At 36.7% G+C, this 16714-nt stretch overlaps 1 protein-coding gene across 7 annotated transcripts in view; it reads right to left on the bottom strand.

The window, feature by feature from the left end:
* BTRC (beta-transducin repeat containing E3 ubiquitin protein ligase) overlaps positions 1 to 16714 on the bottom strand; it is a 184054-nt gene that overhangs the window by 93344 nt on the left and 73996 nt on the right. Inside the window, exon 1 of one of the 7 annotated variants that reach the window (XM_049646488.1) lies at positions 1300 to 1541. The exons of the other annotated variants lie outside the window; for them this stretch is intronic. The gene's annotated coding sequence lies outside the window, so the exon portion shown is untranslated. Of the gene's footprint in view, positions 1 to 1299; positions 1542 to 16714 lie in introns of those variants that run through there. 7 annotated transcript variants of the gene reach the window in all.

Here is a 16714-nt window from a genome sequence, read left to right as displayed (position 1 = left end):
TGCCTCGTTAATCTGAATGCCTTTGACAAACTCCTTTGATTTATGAACTCGTGACAACTCCAATGTGTATATATTTTGCTAGATTGACATTATCATTAAGAGTGGGTGGACTGAGCTCACATGAATGGCTGATTTTATTCGCTGGTGTCTGCTGCTCAACAGCTGAGCATCTCCTCCTCACAAAGCCCCTGAGCGTCAGGCTCTTCCCATCTTCCCATCCATTCATCATCTCGATGTTAATTGGCCCAGGCTTTAAGCAAATTTTCAACACGATTTAAAGGCACGATGACACTGATTACTGACCCTCTGCCATACGGTGCCTATTGATTAACCTGACAGAGATGATGAGCTTGAGGGAAACTAGGTGTGTGGGGACCTCAGGGGGAAAAATATATTGTCTATGCAGGCAAACACTTGTCATTACCTCACAAGCTTGAATTTGCACTGCACACATTCTTAAAACACACTACTGCATTAACACCTACAGCTAACAGAGAAAGTGCTTTCTGTATTCAGAGATATTACAGATATGTCCTGTCAAAGCACATGACACATTCAGTATTTAGAAGAACTCCCAGATAGATGGCTGCCTTTCAACCAATTATACTTGTGCTAGCTGATATATGTATTTTAGGTTAAGTTCGAAGAAAGTGTTGGGTGGCTTGGTAGTTCTGTAGGAGACCAGAAAATAATTAGAAGAGGAAAACGTGCTAGGTTTTTAATAAATACAGAAAGGAAGAAAAGGAGTAAGATTGCTATCATTCCACCAATACTATAATCTGCCGTTCTACCACTATTAAAATAAGAGGTACTCCAAAAAAGGAAGAAAACAACAAACTGAATTTACAAATTTGATTTTCTATTCTTTAAATACTGCTACTTTAATTCCAATTGTCAAGAGTATTCCTGGCACAGAAATTACCAATAACTGAATATTTTAAAACAAAGCTAAGCATATTTAAGCCTAACAAACATACCCCTTAAATTCTTGCTTACCCACTTTCAACTACTGCTATACTTAGGGAAATTGTGCAGGATATTTGAAGTTAAGCTTCATGAGAAAACTAAATGCTTCATTAATTCGAGGGAAAAAAGTTCCTAATTAATAGTTACTGATCAGGCTCACGCATTAGTAACAAACAAAAGTCTGCTTTACAATACTGCTAGATCTACAAATTTACAAAAGCATGCACACTATCAGGGATCAGACAAACACCATATTTAGATAGGGAAGATTCTTATTTAAAACAAAGCTAACAAAATATGCTCCTGGCCACACATATCACCTTGTTTACTTACGAGTCCTGGGGGGACAGCCAATATACAATTTTAAACACGGAGATTTTGGAGCAGCACTAACAGTTATTTCAAAGCTAAAATAATAGAAAACTGAGCAGCAGCCCAGCTGTAGTCTCTATTACAGTGACACGGGCTGTTAATGTAAGAGATCAAATGTTTTTCAAGTCAAACAGCATTGGTGCCTGTTATACTGGAACATGTAGCTTACTCCCTAAAAGCCTGCCTCCTGCTCTTTTCAGATAAACAAGCTCAACTAAACACTGAGATACTCCGATAAGAAGGATGGAAGCGAGGAGCTGCACCAGGGAGTGACAAGGCAAGGGCAGGAAGGAACAAGCATGCTTTTGTTAACTTTCAAGTTACAGAATACACTGTAATATGGCATTTTAATACTTCACCATTCAATGTACAGCTATAGGAAAAGGATGAATTTCTGCCAATACACATGGGAATTAAAAAAAAAAAAAAAGCTGAAACAGTTACTTGTTTTACACGTTTTGTGAATAGAAGAGCTACCACACAGCAGTCTCAACACAGTCAGCTGTGTGACTTAAAGGCTGAACCTCAACTTAAGAATGACTAGGAATATATAAAAGAGTTTGTAATTATGTTAATATGCTCCACATCAGAAATAATAGTCTATTTAAACTCTAAAGGTTTTTGATTCTAAAGGCTTGATTTAACAACAAACCAAAAACTTCACACCTTGACCTTTCCAGCACATATTTTTTCATTTTATTCTGCTTAACATCCCAGTTAGGTCACAAAACTGCATTTACTTGTAACAATGTGGCTTAATATTTTTAAAAATCCCAATAGGCTTACAAGGGGGCATTTATATACTACTGTAGATTGTTTTTCTTGACAGAACTAAGACAACTATCACTCTCATTCAGGAAAAAAAGGAGTTTCAGGCATATGCTTTCACTGTTTAAAATACAATTGACAAAACACGAAGTAGCTAAACAAGCATGGTAAGGTGAACAAAAATTCACCAAAGATTTGGGGTAAAAAGACACATGTAATATAAAACCAAACTCACCTACCATGTGAAACAAAAAGTGTTTCTAGCTTAATTTACCTCTTTTACCTTTAAATCTACATGGATCTTAAAGAATGGGTGTTTTTGTTTTTTTTTTTTTTCCTTTTCAAGATACTACCTTTTTGATTATGTGTTTAGGGCAGAGCCTTTCATGCCACAATTTTCTTTTCTGCCATATTTACACAATATTTCATCCAGAGATCCTCTGCATATAGTTTTAGGTGAATTAAGAGGCAAACATTTGCTTCTACTAATAAGCACATCTGGTTATTTTTGTAACTCAAAGACATCTGCATTCTGTAGATCTTTTTGATTTCTCAAAATGGGGTTGAGAACTATAGAACCCTTAGGATGTATGCCAAAATCCTTTCTGTCTGCAGATTAGTTATTTCTCTCATCCCTATTCCTGATTTTTTTCTGCTAAATGATTTTCGTCACCTTGGAGGTCTTCCCTGTTTTGGTGTTCCCATTTGATTACAATTCAACAATATCATGAAAAAAAATTAAAGGCTTCTTTAAAGTTGATAAACTGTAATATCCCCAATGTCTACGTATTGTGGGGTAAAAATGAAATCCTTCCACGTAAGTAAGTAAATTTCTAAAAACCAGATTGGACTAGGTTAAGATTTGTGTCAGGTATGTATTTCAGTTGTGAACTGTCCCTAATATTTAATTACTTTTTTTCTTATTATTAAAAAATTACTATTTTGTGGGCTTACTATCCTCTGGACTTTTCCACTAATTATACAAAGTCTTAACGAATTTTCAGGTCTTTAAAATTACAAATATCATCTCCTCTTACATAGACTTACATAGATTTTTGGTTCCCAAGGGTAGAAAAACATGGTCCAACATAGGCCAACATATACTTGAAGGATATGCCTTAAAGAACTGCAATATATCAATAAGAAATAAAAAATCACACTTTGTTTTATATCTCTTGCTTTCTTCTTAAAATGCCAAACAGACTAACTACACTCCTTATCCAGGATACTCGGCTTTAAGCTGTAACTTTTGCTTTTACTATAAATTCTGCTTTCTCATTTTCTGCTCATCTCCACCACAGAATTTTTTAAAAAACTACAATAAGGGAAAATATGTTTTTAAACAGAAAACAGCTAATATAATTTATAATGACTATATTCTCATAGGCCTCTAAATAGCCAGATACCAAGGTAGTATTGGCCTAAAGGATTTAAAATTTAAGTGAGAAGTCTTCTATTTCTGAAGGGTCAAAGGTTATAAATAACAATTCATGGCTTCAATTTTTCATTTGTCAATATTACCAAACAACAAAATGAAAATAAAACCAAAACAGATTAACTTCAGAGTTCTACCAGGAGTACTTTAACAAATTTATTTGGAAAGATGGCTAATTTTACCGCCCCAGGAATAAACAACCTTTGTAGGTTGGCTGCTGTTGTTTTAACAATGCTCTTTAAGTATAACAAATTTAAAAACAGTTTTCTTTTTCTCCAGATTTTTTTTTTATATAACAATGCAAATGGTTTCTACTTAAAGGGTATGTTTGTGTGTTTCTCTAACAAAACTATTTCTCTTAAGCCTATGGTCTTAAATTATTGGACTACTAGAGAATGATTAAATACCTTAAATCTTCCATTTAGTTAAGTATACAGAATTTTGTTTATGCATTCCTGACAAATCCTACAAACAGTTTATGTGTCATTACTTTCTATACCAAAATTGTTCTTAAAGAGTCACAACAAATCTACATTATCTTCTTCTCTCAGAATTACATGAAAAGTCACTACAAATTGAAAAAGTAAGTTTTACTATCATTTGGCAGAAGTAAAGAGCTTTCTTTGCAAATATTAATGATCCTTTGTTGATTAAAGAAAAAACACATGAGAAATATTAATCCAAATGTTTCAGAATTATTCGACCTTGGATCAGCAGCTCATTTTAAAATGGCCTTTTTATTTAATTAAATAATCATGCTAAAATGATAAAAATTATAATGATTAGCCAATTTAAATGGGACTAGTTTTAATCAGTGATTTTTAAAAATCTGTTATTATTATCATCAATAGTATTTTGTTGTGTTATGAAAAAAAATCGCTTTACTAACTTTAGACCTCCATATTGGATAACTGGTTTGACAGATATCAAACATTAGTTTTAACACGTTAGTACTTGTTCTCACAGCCCAGAACCTGTGAATAGCCTAAGAACCAACTTGGTATTTAGTTTGTTTTGCCACAATTCCCTCTTGTGGAAACCAATGGATCTCTTGCTCCCGCAATGAAAGCAATGAAGGAATAGTTGACTTCAAAACCAGTTGCCTATCACTGACTGCTGTACAAAGACATTCTGGGTAGTGGTTGGTAAAGAAAGCATAGCCATTTCTAAATGCCAGTAGTTCCCAGCATCTCTTTTCCTTCTGAGTGGAATGAAGTCTGCAAGCACTGACTGGTGGGTCATTCGACCCACGAGGGCCTGGAAAGGTTTCAAGAATAACAGAGGTCATGTAATTGCCAAAAGAGCATTAGCCACTCAATCATAATGGATAATTAAATGACCTACATGATTCCTGAAATAGCTGCTCTATATTTGGTCTATTACTTGCATCCCTCAAGATAAGCTACTCGTCTGGTCTGCCTTGACCCGCAAAAGTCCAACCTGCGCCTGAAAACTAGCTGCATGCTTCTATTGCTTTGTAAATCCGCTCCCCCCGCCCCGCTCCCCCCCCCCAACCCCGTGCCTCCAAGTAGTCATGCCCCACACTATGCTTTCAAGAGGACACACATAAAAAAAATCAATCTTGTATCCTTCTCCCTATTGTGCTCTGTGGAATACAAATGACTAAAGCAAAGAAAAAAAATTAGTAAATTCCTGGTTTAGATCTTTAGGGGATAGAAGGAAGAAACATAAGAACCACAAAGAAGGAAAGTCATGATAAAATTTTTTTAAAGTTTTGCTCAGTACGCCTCCAAAGAATTTCACATTTGATTATAAAGCTAGTCAGGGCAGCAAGTCATTAAAACTCCAATTGCCTGGACTGCATTTTTGATGGTGTGTGGCTATTAGAATCTTTCCTGGCCTAGTTTTTTAGTCCATACAGAAAGCAAACTGCCTCTCAACAAAATGAAATATACCGGGAACCAACTGTTTATATAATAGAAGTAACAAAAGGAACAAGAATCTCTATGCCTCACATTTTCATCTTTCTAAATAGTTCAACAATCTTACTACAATATTTGATCAGAAATATAACTGAATAGAAGCCAGCAGCATGAAATGGCAAAAATGTACAGAAGAATATGCTTCTTTAGGAGAAAAGGATCTGTCCATGGCCTTAGAGTAGCTGCATATCAAGCAAACACAACAGAAAAAGGCAAGAGACAAGAAACCAAAGACAACTACACAATAATGGCAAGGAACAAGGCATGTGAGGGACAAAAGAGCTCACATTTAGAATGCCTTGGAGGCTAGTAGAATTTTTCCGTTTCCACAGGAAATTATGTAGCTTGAGGCTACTGACTACCCTGATCTCTTACTAGTACATGAATGGCTTATTAAACCTAGAACATATCTGTTTTAGTTAACTTCTGGGCAGGGAGGGGGTTGGGGGGGAAAGAGAACAAAATGTACTTAAATGCTGAATTTTTTCTCCAGGCTGAATGCCTTTCATCCAATAAGACATTCAAAGCAGTGACCCAGCAAATGGATTGAAAAAGCAATCTTCCGTCCCAGTGCCACATTATCATTCCTATTCAGTATTCTCCATGAGATATCTCAATCAGCTGTGTGTAAGTGACAACGCAGCCCATTGCTGGGTTAATTAAACATTTGACTTTAACACCCTCCCCGTCATTAAGCAAATAAAAACAGATAATTCAAACTGCACTTCATCCTCAGGGTACACAACACACATGTCAAAATTAAGAGAGTCCAAGGCCTCTGGGGAATTCTGTTGGGGGCTATAATCAGTTTAAATCTTATCTGGTTTATCAATTATTCTATTGATTAAACCAAACCGGTTATATACAACTCCTCTGCCACATGGGATTGATGTCAGCAGAGCAAGAAAATAACTCCAGGAGGTTCCAAACTGATTTAAAAAGAGACCAACAGACAGACCAATAATAGTCGATTATTACATACCAGTGATCCATATACTGAAAAGTTGATTCTTAGTTTCAGGCGGGTGAAGTGAACTGTTTCCAATCACTATGTCCCCCTACCTTAGAGTTGGCTTGAGTAAATTTATGTCTTGGAAGATCAACATATTTTCTACTGATTTAAACAGAAGCTACCATGCCCAGCAGCTAAAATATTTTATAGATACTAACCCTAAACTGTAACAGAATCTCAAACAAGGAAAACTATTTTTTTCTTATCTTCTTCTTACTTGTCTGCATGTAACCAGGAACATGCAGGGATGAGAGGGGACACGCTTGAAAGTGGATTCTCCTAAAAATATGTAATCGCCCAGCCATTCCGGTATCCTAAAATACCATATTCTTGAAAAAAGAGAATCTAAGAAAGTACAAAGACCTTACCATAGATACAGAGTCATGGTTCCTCTTACTAATTCCAAAGGTAAACATCTTCAAAGCTATTAATAACAGTGAAAATACTGAGCCGCATCTCAAAAGAAATGTTGATATCTACAATCCCAACATATTGCATTTCTCCTGGATTTTTTAAAACACAATTTACTCTCCTGCCCAATTCATTGCGTGATATCCTTCAAGTGTCCAGAATGCTTAAAACAAGGCCATGCCCTACTGTATATGAGAAACCTACTACCAAAAGCGGGGGCGGGGGGGGGGGCGGGGGGGGAGGCTACTATACACCTGCTATTTGTACACTTGTACCTATACTCTTCAGAAACAAAATTTGTTTACTGCTCTGTTGGCACCGCATGTGCAATCAACCATAATTTAACTTATCTCCTTCAGATTTTTTGTTTTCAGGCAGACTAAGTAAGAAACCTGCATTAGCATGCTGTATTCTACACTCACCACTAGAAATACTGAGGGTGCTATTTGTAATTGTATTCTTTTTAAGAGGTTTGTTCTCTGCAGCTGTTTTCTGCTTGCAGTGTATTTTGTGTAATCAGCACATCATCATAAATACATTGGCTGTTCCCCTGAGGGTAGCTGTCAGTGTTTAATTTACAGAACAACCTGGCCAATGTGAATTTTAACACTACAGCACTATGGCAAGGAGTTACCACACTCTGTGAAAAACAGGTTTCAATGAATTTTTATATGAAGAGCTGGTCCCATGACAATTTAGGTTCTAGAAATAGACTGTTTAAAGAAGCATTTTATACCTTGCATGCAATGGACTCTTTCCCGTTTGTGGCCTTAGAAGAAGCCCTAACTACCAAACCACAAGTGGGCACTACCAACTCTAGAAACAAGGATTGAAAATCTGTGCTCTACCAGCAGGAGGCACTATAATAAATGTTACCCATCTCTTTTTTAAGCTGTATGTAAAACTACCAAAAACAATACTGCTCCCTTGGAAGGTGTCTAAAGGAAGAAGGGAAAGCCATTAAAGAGACAGACTAGTCTGAAATATGCATATCACTCTTTTGGCTGAGATGAGTTATATCTGATGTGAACATCAGTGTACTGCTCCTTAGGGCTGCTATTATGCCAGGCCTCTAGCTCAATGAAAGGGAAAAATACATTCAACTAATGGTTGCTCATAGTAGCAATGCCTCAAATTATATGCATAGTGCCCTGGTACATAGGTTCTCCATAACTGTCTAATAAATGACTCTAAGCTCCTTGAGGACAGGGCCTGACTCTTAATTTATGCCCAATTCTCTGTACAGTACCTGGCACACAGAAAGTACTCCCTCTATATATGAATTAAATGGGATTGTGGCTAGTTGTGAATGGCAATATTGTTTGTTAAAGCTTTAGATCTACATGATGTCAAAATGCATTTTCCCCTTACAGCCTATATAGAGCACACATCATATACTTCAGTCATTTTTATCAAAGCCACTTGTACAAAAACCCTATGTAGTTCCATCTTACAATAAAAAACTTGCCTACACAATATTAGAATATTTCAAACTTATATTTTTATTTTAATAATGATGATTATATAGGAGAGATTAAAACTTTTATAATACTTTGTTTCTTTCATACAATAAAATTAAAAGATCATTTTAAATGCTCAGAAAGGTAACCAGTAGCAATTCTCTATTCATAAAGTAGTGGTACATGCACACATACACTTTCTACAAATCAGGGGATTACACATATTTATTTTTCTGGTAGGGGCTATTTTACAGTTAGAATGCCTAGAGCTAAACTGAATCAAAAGAACAGTTCATGCTGAGTTCTACTCAGTGTGTTTGCTTTTAAAGCTGTATAGAATTATACTTTTCATGATGTTTTACAAAAATCATTAAATTATTTTTTTAGGAAAAGGAAAGAATTACCTATTTCACTTCTGAGAATTTCAAATTTGCCCAAATTTATGGTACAGTTAAATTTTAAATGATTAACTAGAGCAACAGACGTTTGTGGAACTTGATCTGATACTGCTATACTTAAAATGTTTTTCTCTATAACAATTTTAAAAATTTTATAAAGCATAATCACGTATAACAAAATGTGTTAACACTCCTAAACTGACTGATCGGTATTTTGACAACCAGGAAGAAATTTTAGTTAAGAACCCAAACCCTATGCCACTCTTCCCTTCTGTGATGTGAAGACATTTCAAAAAGGTAATTCTTTTGTGTCATATGGAAGGCAAAACAGGAACATGATCCACTGACTCAGTACATTTGCAACTGTTTTCACCCATTAAATTAGAGATGAGAAGTTTTAAATTTAATTGAATATTTACAACTTAATACTTCATCAAAAATTGTATGCCTAATAAAACCTATCTTAATTTTTAATGGAGAAATTAATCACATTCTTCCTTCTTAGATTTAGAATTACAAAAATACATCCTGAGACCTTTTGAACTAAACAGGACGGGGTTAGACCGAGGTCACACCAGGTCAGAAGACTGTGTTCTCTCTTCCCAGGAGACCACGGAGTAGTTCCATAGGCTGCCATTAGATAGCAGCACAGTACACACCATCAGTCATATCTCCCACAGTCTCTCCCGGTAAGACTGGAACTATCTCAGTTACACACACACACTACACACACACACACACACACACACACGCAGATTCTAATTCAATTAGTGCAGTCGGCAACTCCAGAAAAGAGTAATTCAATTAGTGCATTGTGGAGCTCTACAATACCTCTAAGCAGATGTTCACCATCTTCAGGAACTGGAGTAGGTTTAAAATACCTGCACCACTCAGATATGCCACTACATTATGTCATTTGTCAAAGTGCTTACATACGCTTTTCTGGCTTCAAAGAAAAGGTGAGGAAACAAACCCAGGCTAAGTTCCTAGAGATTTTTCTATCCCCTCCCCTACACAAGTATTTGAGTTTGAGGCGGCAATAATTAAATTACATACTCTGAATTTAACGTTCAAAACAAGATGTTTCACTGTATACTACACTATTACACACTGCTGCAGCACTACCTCCAGTTATGCATGCCACATTGTGATGAGGACACCGTCAAGGTGGAATGCACTTACAAGGAAAGACAACCAGAATGATAACGCCCTCCACCAAAATAGGAGGTTATGAAAATGGCAGGTATGAATACTGATATTTTCCAAAGAAACCCTAACAGAACCAAGAATACTCACCCTGGGAACGGAAGATATAAGCAACATGATAGCCATCCTCAAACACAAATATACAAACATGAAAATAATTCCTTTATATTACTATGAAAGGTAGACTTCTAATCACTAGGTGAACAAAAAGTTTGACTCCTTCTTGAGGGAACCCCTTCTTATTGAACCAACACTGAAGAAGAAAACAAGATGCCTCAACAAGTCCAGCTTGCCAATAATGGCCGTGATCAGAGATTACATGACCCCGTGACAAACATTTCATAAAGGATTCCTCTATGTGACAAAATGTCCACGTATGTCCCTCCCAATTCTGAAATTCTAAGATTCCATGAATACACTGATTTTTGCTCATGAGGCAAGCCTGGACTTTAGGTAGTAAGGCTAATCATTATCATGGAGGTGTGACTGTTTAAAAGCTCATGGGCGGAGGCATTTTCACAGTAATTGATGCACTAATAATATAACAAAAGAGGAAATTCTGCACACTTTCTCTGTGTTAAGATTTAGGAGATTTCATAAATGTACATATTTATAGCCTTATTTCTTTGATAAGCGCTTGCATAACTCTTATTCTTCCCACATTGAACAGAATGGTTTGTTTTTACTCATCCTCAAGAAATCAGACAATGAGAAATCAATTTCTGTGAGAATGATTTTTGAAACCCCCCGTCCCAACTGAGTCAAGAGAGTGGGTTCTCACAGCACAGCTGAAATGCATATCTACATCAATATTTATGCTTTAAAAATAGAGAGCAATACTTAAAACAACAGTAATTAATTCTCAATGTTTCTCCCTTTGGTCTTGCGCTGTATTTTGTAAGTGAAAACATAATTCTGGGTACAGGAGAGCAGGACATTATTTTACAATTATTATCTCCTCTCTTTCCAGCATGACCTCAAAGGAGGGAATTAAGAAATGTCCAAAATGATTACCACCATTTTTCCAGTGCATTTCACTATGTATTCGTGATAGAGAGCAGCTCTCCTGCCTTTCACATTTGTAGACGGAGAGCGCTAAGAGAAACAAATGTCCTTTAAAACCATCGATAATGTTAAAACACACACACACACACACACACACACACCCACCCAAATAGTGTTAATTCAAGTACTTTCAACACAAACTCCTACTTTTTCATTCTCCAGAAGAATTACAAAATATCATTCTCACTTAAAACTTTACTGGTAAGGTCTATGCCCCAAAATGGATTAAGATAACAGCACACATCTATTAACAGTGCTGTTTTCTTAAGAAGAAAATTTTTTAAAAAAATATTTGTTGTTTTAAGATAAACAAATAGCATCTTAAAACAAATAGCAATGGAAAACACATTCTACAACTAGAAAATATTTACCAAGAAAACTATGGTTTGGCTTTTGCAACCAAGATTTTCTATTCATGTGCCATTAAGTTGTACTAATACAAACATAATGGTTCTTTCCATATGACCTCGTCATCATCAACCTTACAATAAATATGAATTTTGCACATTAAAAAACGCTATTTTTCTTACTGAACTTCTAAGTCTTTCATAATGAACCACTTCCTAAAGACAGTGGATAATTAGAGCAATAAATAACATAGCTGCGTTAATTCTGACTTCACTGACAATACTGTTATGTAGTTGGCTATCAGTTTAACAAACCATGTTATCCCATCTCTTATCTTTACCCACTACTGCCTTCCCAACCTCCTGCCTCCAAAAAAATAGAACCAAGACCTAAACCAATTCTTCCTAAACTTCCTTATGCAGTGTTCCATAAACCCCCAGATTAATGAGCTAACCCAACTTCAGTCTGCTTTTGCCCATGCCTCACAGGCGGCACTTCTATTCCAGTGTGAAGTTTATTTGGCTCCATCAGCACCACTTCTCTTTAACATTGTCCCTTTTCATGCATTTAAGGCAACCACCTCCAACCCTATCAATGAGAGCAGACAAATGGGGGAGAAAGGAATGAACTGCAAACACCTCAAACAAGAGAGGTTGCTTAAAAAACCAAGTGTCACATTCTGACAGTTCAATATTTCATAGCCAATACAAGGAATGTGCAACGACACTGCAACTTTAAATCTTTTCCTCCTATGTCAGTCTCTCTTTCTCTCATTGTAATGCCAAAGGGAACAGCAATCAGAGTGGAGATGTTCAACGTGATAGAGGTCAGGACACCATCGGATCAACGTACCAGAAACACGACCTTGTTTATTTTTTTTTCCACAGTATTATTGTTTACAGGGTGCTTTGCTCGTGTACCTTGTGGTTCTTAGCTAAAAGATGAAATTACAGCCCAGGATGAAGCGCTCAGGCACACATCCAATTTGTGTTTCCATCTCAGAAAACAAAAAGCTTCTAAGGCCCTCAGGCTGCCATTCAAACTTGGAGGCTGACATTTTTAACAGCATGAACCAGAGACTGGCAGAGAGAATGATATAATGCATTTCTGACTTGTCAATCAAAGACCTCACCTCTGCTGTCTTGTAAACAGTTGGGGGCCATCTAACTACATTCATAAACCTAGGGAGAGCTTACTGCCAGCTGGGGTGCTGGAGCCACATGCTCTGGCTTCTATTCGCCAAAATCATGATTCAGTTTTATAATCTCACTGTAAATAGTCCATAGGCACATTTCCAGGACTACTGGAATAGAACCAGAATAGGGAATACAAAAGAGATTTTGGTCAAATACTGTGTTATTTTCAAGCTGTTGGAATCCTGTACCCATTTTATCCTCATTTTACCAATTCCCCCCAAAGGACTGCACTATGCTGCAACTGAAATGCTTAAAAAAATTAATGACCTGCCAATTTAAAAATCTAGGAGAAATATACAAATATTATACCAGAAATTTCCCTTACGTTTTATTACATGTTAAGAAACAGGCACTCCCCCCAAAAAACACGGCTCACGCAAAGGGTAGAAATTGCAATGAACAATAGCAACTATTTTTTAGTAAAACTGATCATGTGTTTTCATTCAAATATAAAACTTTCCATGCTACACAAAAGCTTTATATTTACTAGTTGGAAATAGTGCTCTCTCTATATTCATGTGTGTGTGAAACATGAAAACAAAACAAGTACTTATCTCTTTACTCTTCCCTTTCTGTTTACGACCTCTAACACAAAAAAATTAAACCAAATCAGGCTAAGACCTGAACGTTTTGCTGAAGGATCATATAAGAAAATGTAGGGGCGCCTGGGTGGCGCAGTCGGTTAAGCGTCCGACTTCAGCCAGGTCACGATCTCGCGGTCCGTGAGTTCGAGCCCCGCGTCAGGCTCTGGGCTGATGGCTCGGAGCCTGGAGCCTGTTTCCGATTCTGTGTCTCCCTCTCTCTCTGCCCCTCCCCCGTTCATGCTCTGTCTCTCTCTGTCCCAAAAATAAATAAAAAACGTTGAAAAAAAAATTAAAAAAAAAAAAAATGGATATACTCTTTTTTAATGTCAGTTTTACAGGACACAAAATTCCAATTTAATTCATATCAAGACACAGATACTAGGTTTGCAACAAAGGTCTTAAGGATTTGAATGGTACACCTGAGAACTTTAAAAGGCGGATGACAGATAACCCAACAGGGGAAGGTACGCTGCAACATGCTGTTCCATAATGATGTACTACATCCTAGACCCAAATAACTATTTCAAAATATAACAGACTTGGTCTCCAGAGGGCTGGGACAGAGAATATAGAAAATCTCAAAGCTACTCAACATCACTCTCAGGAAAAACAAAACTCATGGGTATCACCTCCCAATAGTAAAGTATTGCAATTCTTAGAGGCCTATGCAGCTAAACAAGTAAAGAGATGGGTCCCCCCCCCACCCCCCACCATGAGGCTGTCATAAATAACCTGGGTTTCTCTCTTCATGAAAAATGACAAAAAAAAGTTTCCTGAATGCTGCCGATGTACCAAGACTGCATATCTTGACAGTCCACATAAAATACCAAGTCTAGAAACTAACACAAGGAAGGACAGCAAGACAATAAAACACTACCACATAAAGCAGAATAGTGAAAGAAGGTACAAATAGCTGTGGCAGTCACAAAACAACCAACAATGATTCCTGAAGAACAGAGAAAGAACTCCTGTGATACTCTGGCCTCTACTCAGCACAAAAAGGAGAATAACAAGAAGGTAATCTTGGAATATAAAGAAAGTAATACATACTTCTTCAGAGGATACAGGTGAGTCTTAACTGCCCATAGCAAGAATTTGTCTGATAAGGACAGTACATCCACAGAGGTTCCCATCACCCTTAAAGGTTTCATCAATTCCTTCCTCCAGTCTGTGCTTCTTACACTGAGGCAATCCCAGGCCCCTTGGCGTACCTGTACTCTCCCTTCTGCCATCAGAGGTCATGTTGAATTTAGAGCAATTAGGGAAAATCCAACATTATTTAACATAAAGGGTAAGCCCACTTTATGAAGAGTTTAATTTTTCAGAACCATTAGGGAAAAAAAAAATTTTAAAGGAAATGATTGTCTCACAATAAAATGATTTTGATTTGGTTTACTCTAAACATTAGATAATGTTGCACATTAGCCTGTAAATGAACATTACCAGCATCACAGGCATGTCAAAATACTCAGCAATGGAGGAATCTATTATAACAAAACTTGAAATAACTGGAGTATTTAAATAACCAAAGTGGGCATCTTAAAAGACAAATCGATCCATGGGCACCTGGCTGGCTCAGTCGGTTAAGCATCTGACTTCAGCTCAGGTCAAGAGCTCACGGTCTGTGAGTGAGTTCGAGCCCCGCGTCGAGCTCTGTGCTGACAGCTCAGAGCCTGGAGCCTGTTTGGGATTCTGTGTCTCCCTCTCTCTCTCTACCTCTCCCTCCCGCCCTTCCTTTCTCTCTCTCTCTCTCAAAAATAAATTAAAAAAAAAATTTTTTTTTAAAAAGACAAATCAGTCCTAATGATTCCTCCAAGAAAACCTATTTCCAGGATAGAGTAAAATGCAGCAAACTCAGTTCATCTCTCCTTTTCTTAGTGAAATTCATACAAACTTTGCAAAGGGTAGAAGCTGAACAGTAAATTCCAATGTTAGCTAAAATGTTTTAAAATCTACAATTATACTTTATTTTTAAGAAATGATCTTCAATAATATATTTCCAACATCTTGCACATGTACTTTAATTTTGTGCCTCATCAAGCCTGAAGGGTCACTTTCAGTATGCTTGATGAATTCTACCTTCTCTAGACTGTTGTTTATCACTACTATCATCATTTTAATTTTCCCAGTGTCTATTCTTCATAAAATAAGGATAAAATGCAATAAAATAGTCAAATAATTGTTCAAACATACACTGCTGTGTTGATAAAGATGTTGAATCATCGAAACCAAACTGTTTACTGGCTGGCACTGGCAGTGCCACTATTTAATAGCTGGAAATGTGCATTTGTTCATCAACAAGAGTCCAAATTCAGCATACAAAATCCAATTCAGAGGGGATCATCATAGTGTGAGCTGTATGAAAGCCAAATGTATAAAATTTGAAGACTACCCATAAATCAGATTCAGCGTGTTTTCCTTGTTTCCATGTAAATGTGTGGTCTTTGAAATGTTTAATTATCATGACTTCTTTCTGAATGCACAACAGTAGCGTGTATGTATGTGTAGGTACCACTGGCAATTCAATGCTTTCACTTCTCCCACTTTATATATGTTATTTGATAGTTTTCTTCAAATTATTTAAGTCATTTGTTCCGCAAAAAATCCTAAAGCACATACTTTGTATCAAGCACTGTACTTGACATTGAAAATATAAAATGAACATAATCCTACTCTCAAGAAACTCAGTCTAGTGAGGGAACAACTGCAAAAGCTTATCAGTGCTATGACAGAGGTATCCATTGTATGCCCTGGGTACAGATACTCCAACGAGATTAAGGGGGAGGGTGAAAAGATCAGTGAGGACCTTTATCCTAGAGGTAAAACTACTTGAGTTGAATCATGAAGATTAGTAAGTAGTCAGGTAGATAAACGTGGGAGGTAGGAGTTAGTTAGGGAGGACAGGTGTTTTCTGTAGGGTTCTCCAGGTAGAACAGAACACGCAAAGACACAGATATATATAAGAGAACATAGCACTTTTGGAGAACTGTAAATTTGAAATGGCTAAGAATTACATGAGAGGAAAGTGGTGGCAAGCCAATCAATTAAGCCAACTTCAAACTACGTTCAACTTACAAACATGTAAGCAACTGGCCATGAGATAAAAACTGACCAAAATCAATGTAACCAGCTGATAAATGTAGAATTTGAACAAGAATATGACATAGTTAAAATCTGGAAAGTATTAGTTTCAATAAAGTGGTAATATCCACAAGGACACTTAAAACATTTCTTTTCTGTGGCACAAAAACAGACACTCAAACCGATGAAATAGAATAGAGAACCCAGAAATAGACCCACAAACGTATGGCCAACTAATCTTTGACAAAGCAGGAAAGAATATCCAATGGAATAAAGACAGTCTCTTCAGCAAGTGGTGCTGGGAAAACTGGACAGCAATAAGCAGAAAAATGAACCTCGACCACTTTCTTACACCACACACAAAAATAAACTCAAAATGGATGAAAGACCTAAATATAAGACCAGAAGCCATCAAAATTCTCAAGGAAAAAGCAGGCAAAAGCCTCTTTGATCTTGGCCACAGCAACTT

Source organism: Panthera uncia, chromosome D2, assembly GCF_023721935.1.
Source record: "Panthera uncia isolate 11264 chromosome D2, Puncia_PCG_1.0, whole genome shotgun sequence".
Taxonomy (NCBI): domain Eukaryota; kingdom Metazoa; phylum Chordata; class Mammalia; order Carnivora; family Felidae; genus Panthera; species Panthera uncia.
Note: the sequence above shows the minus strand (reverse complement) of the source record. Positions and strands in the feature narration are given on the sequence as shown.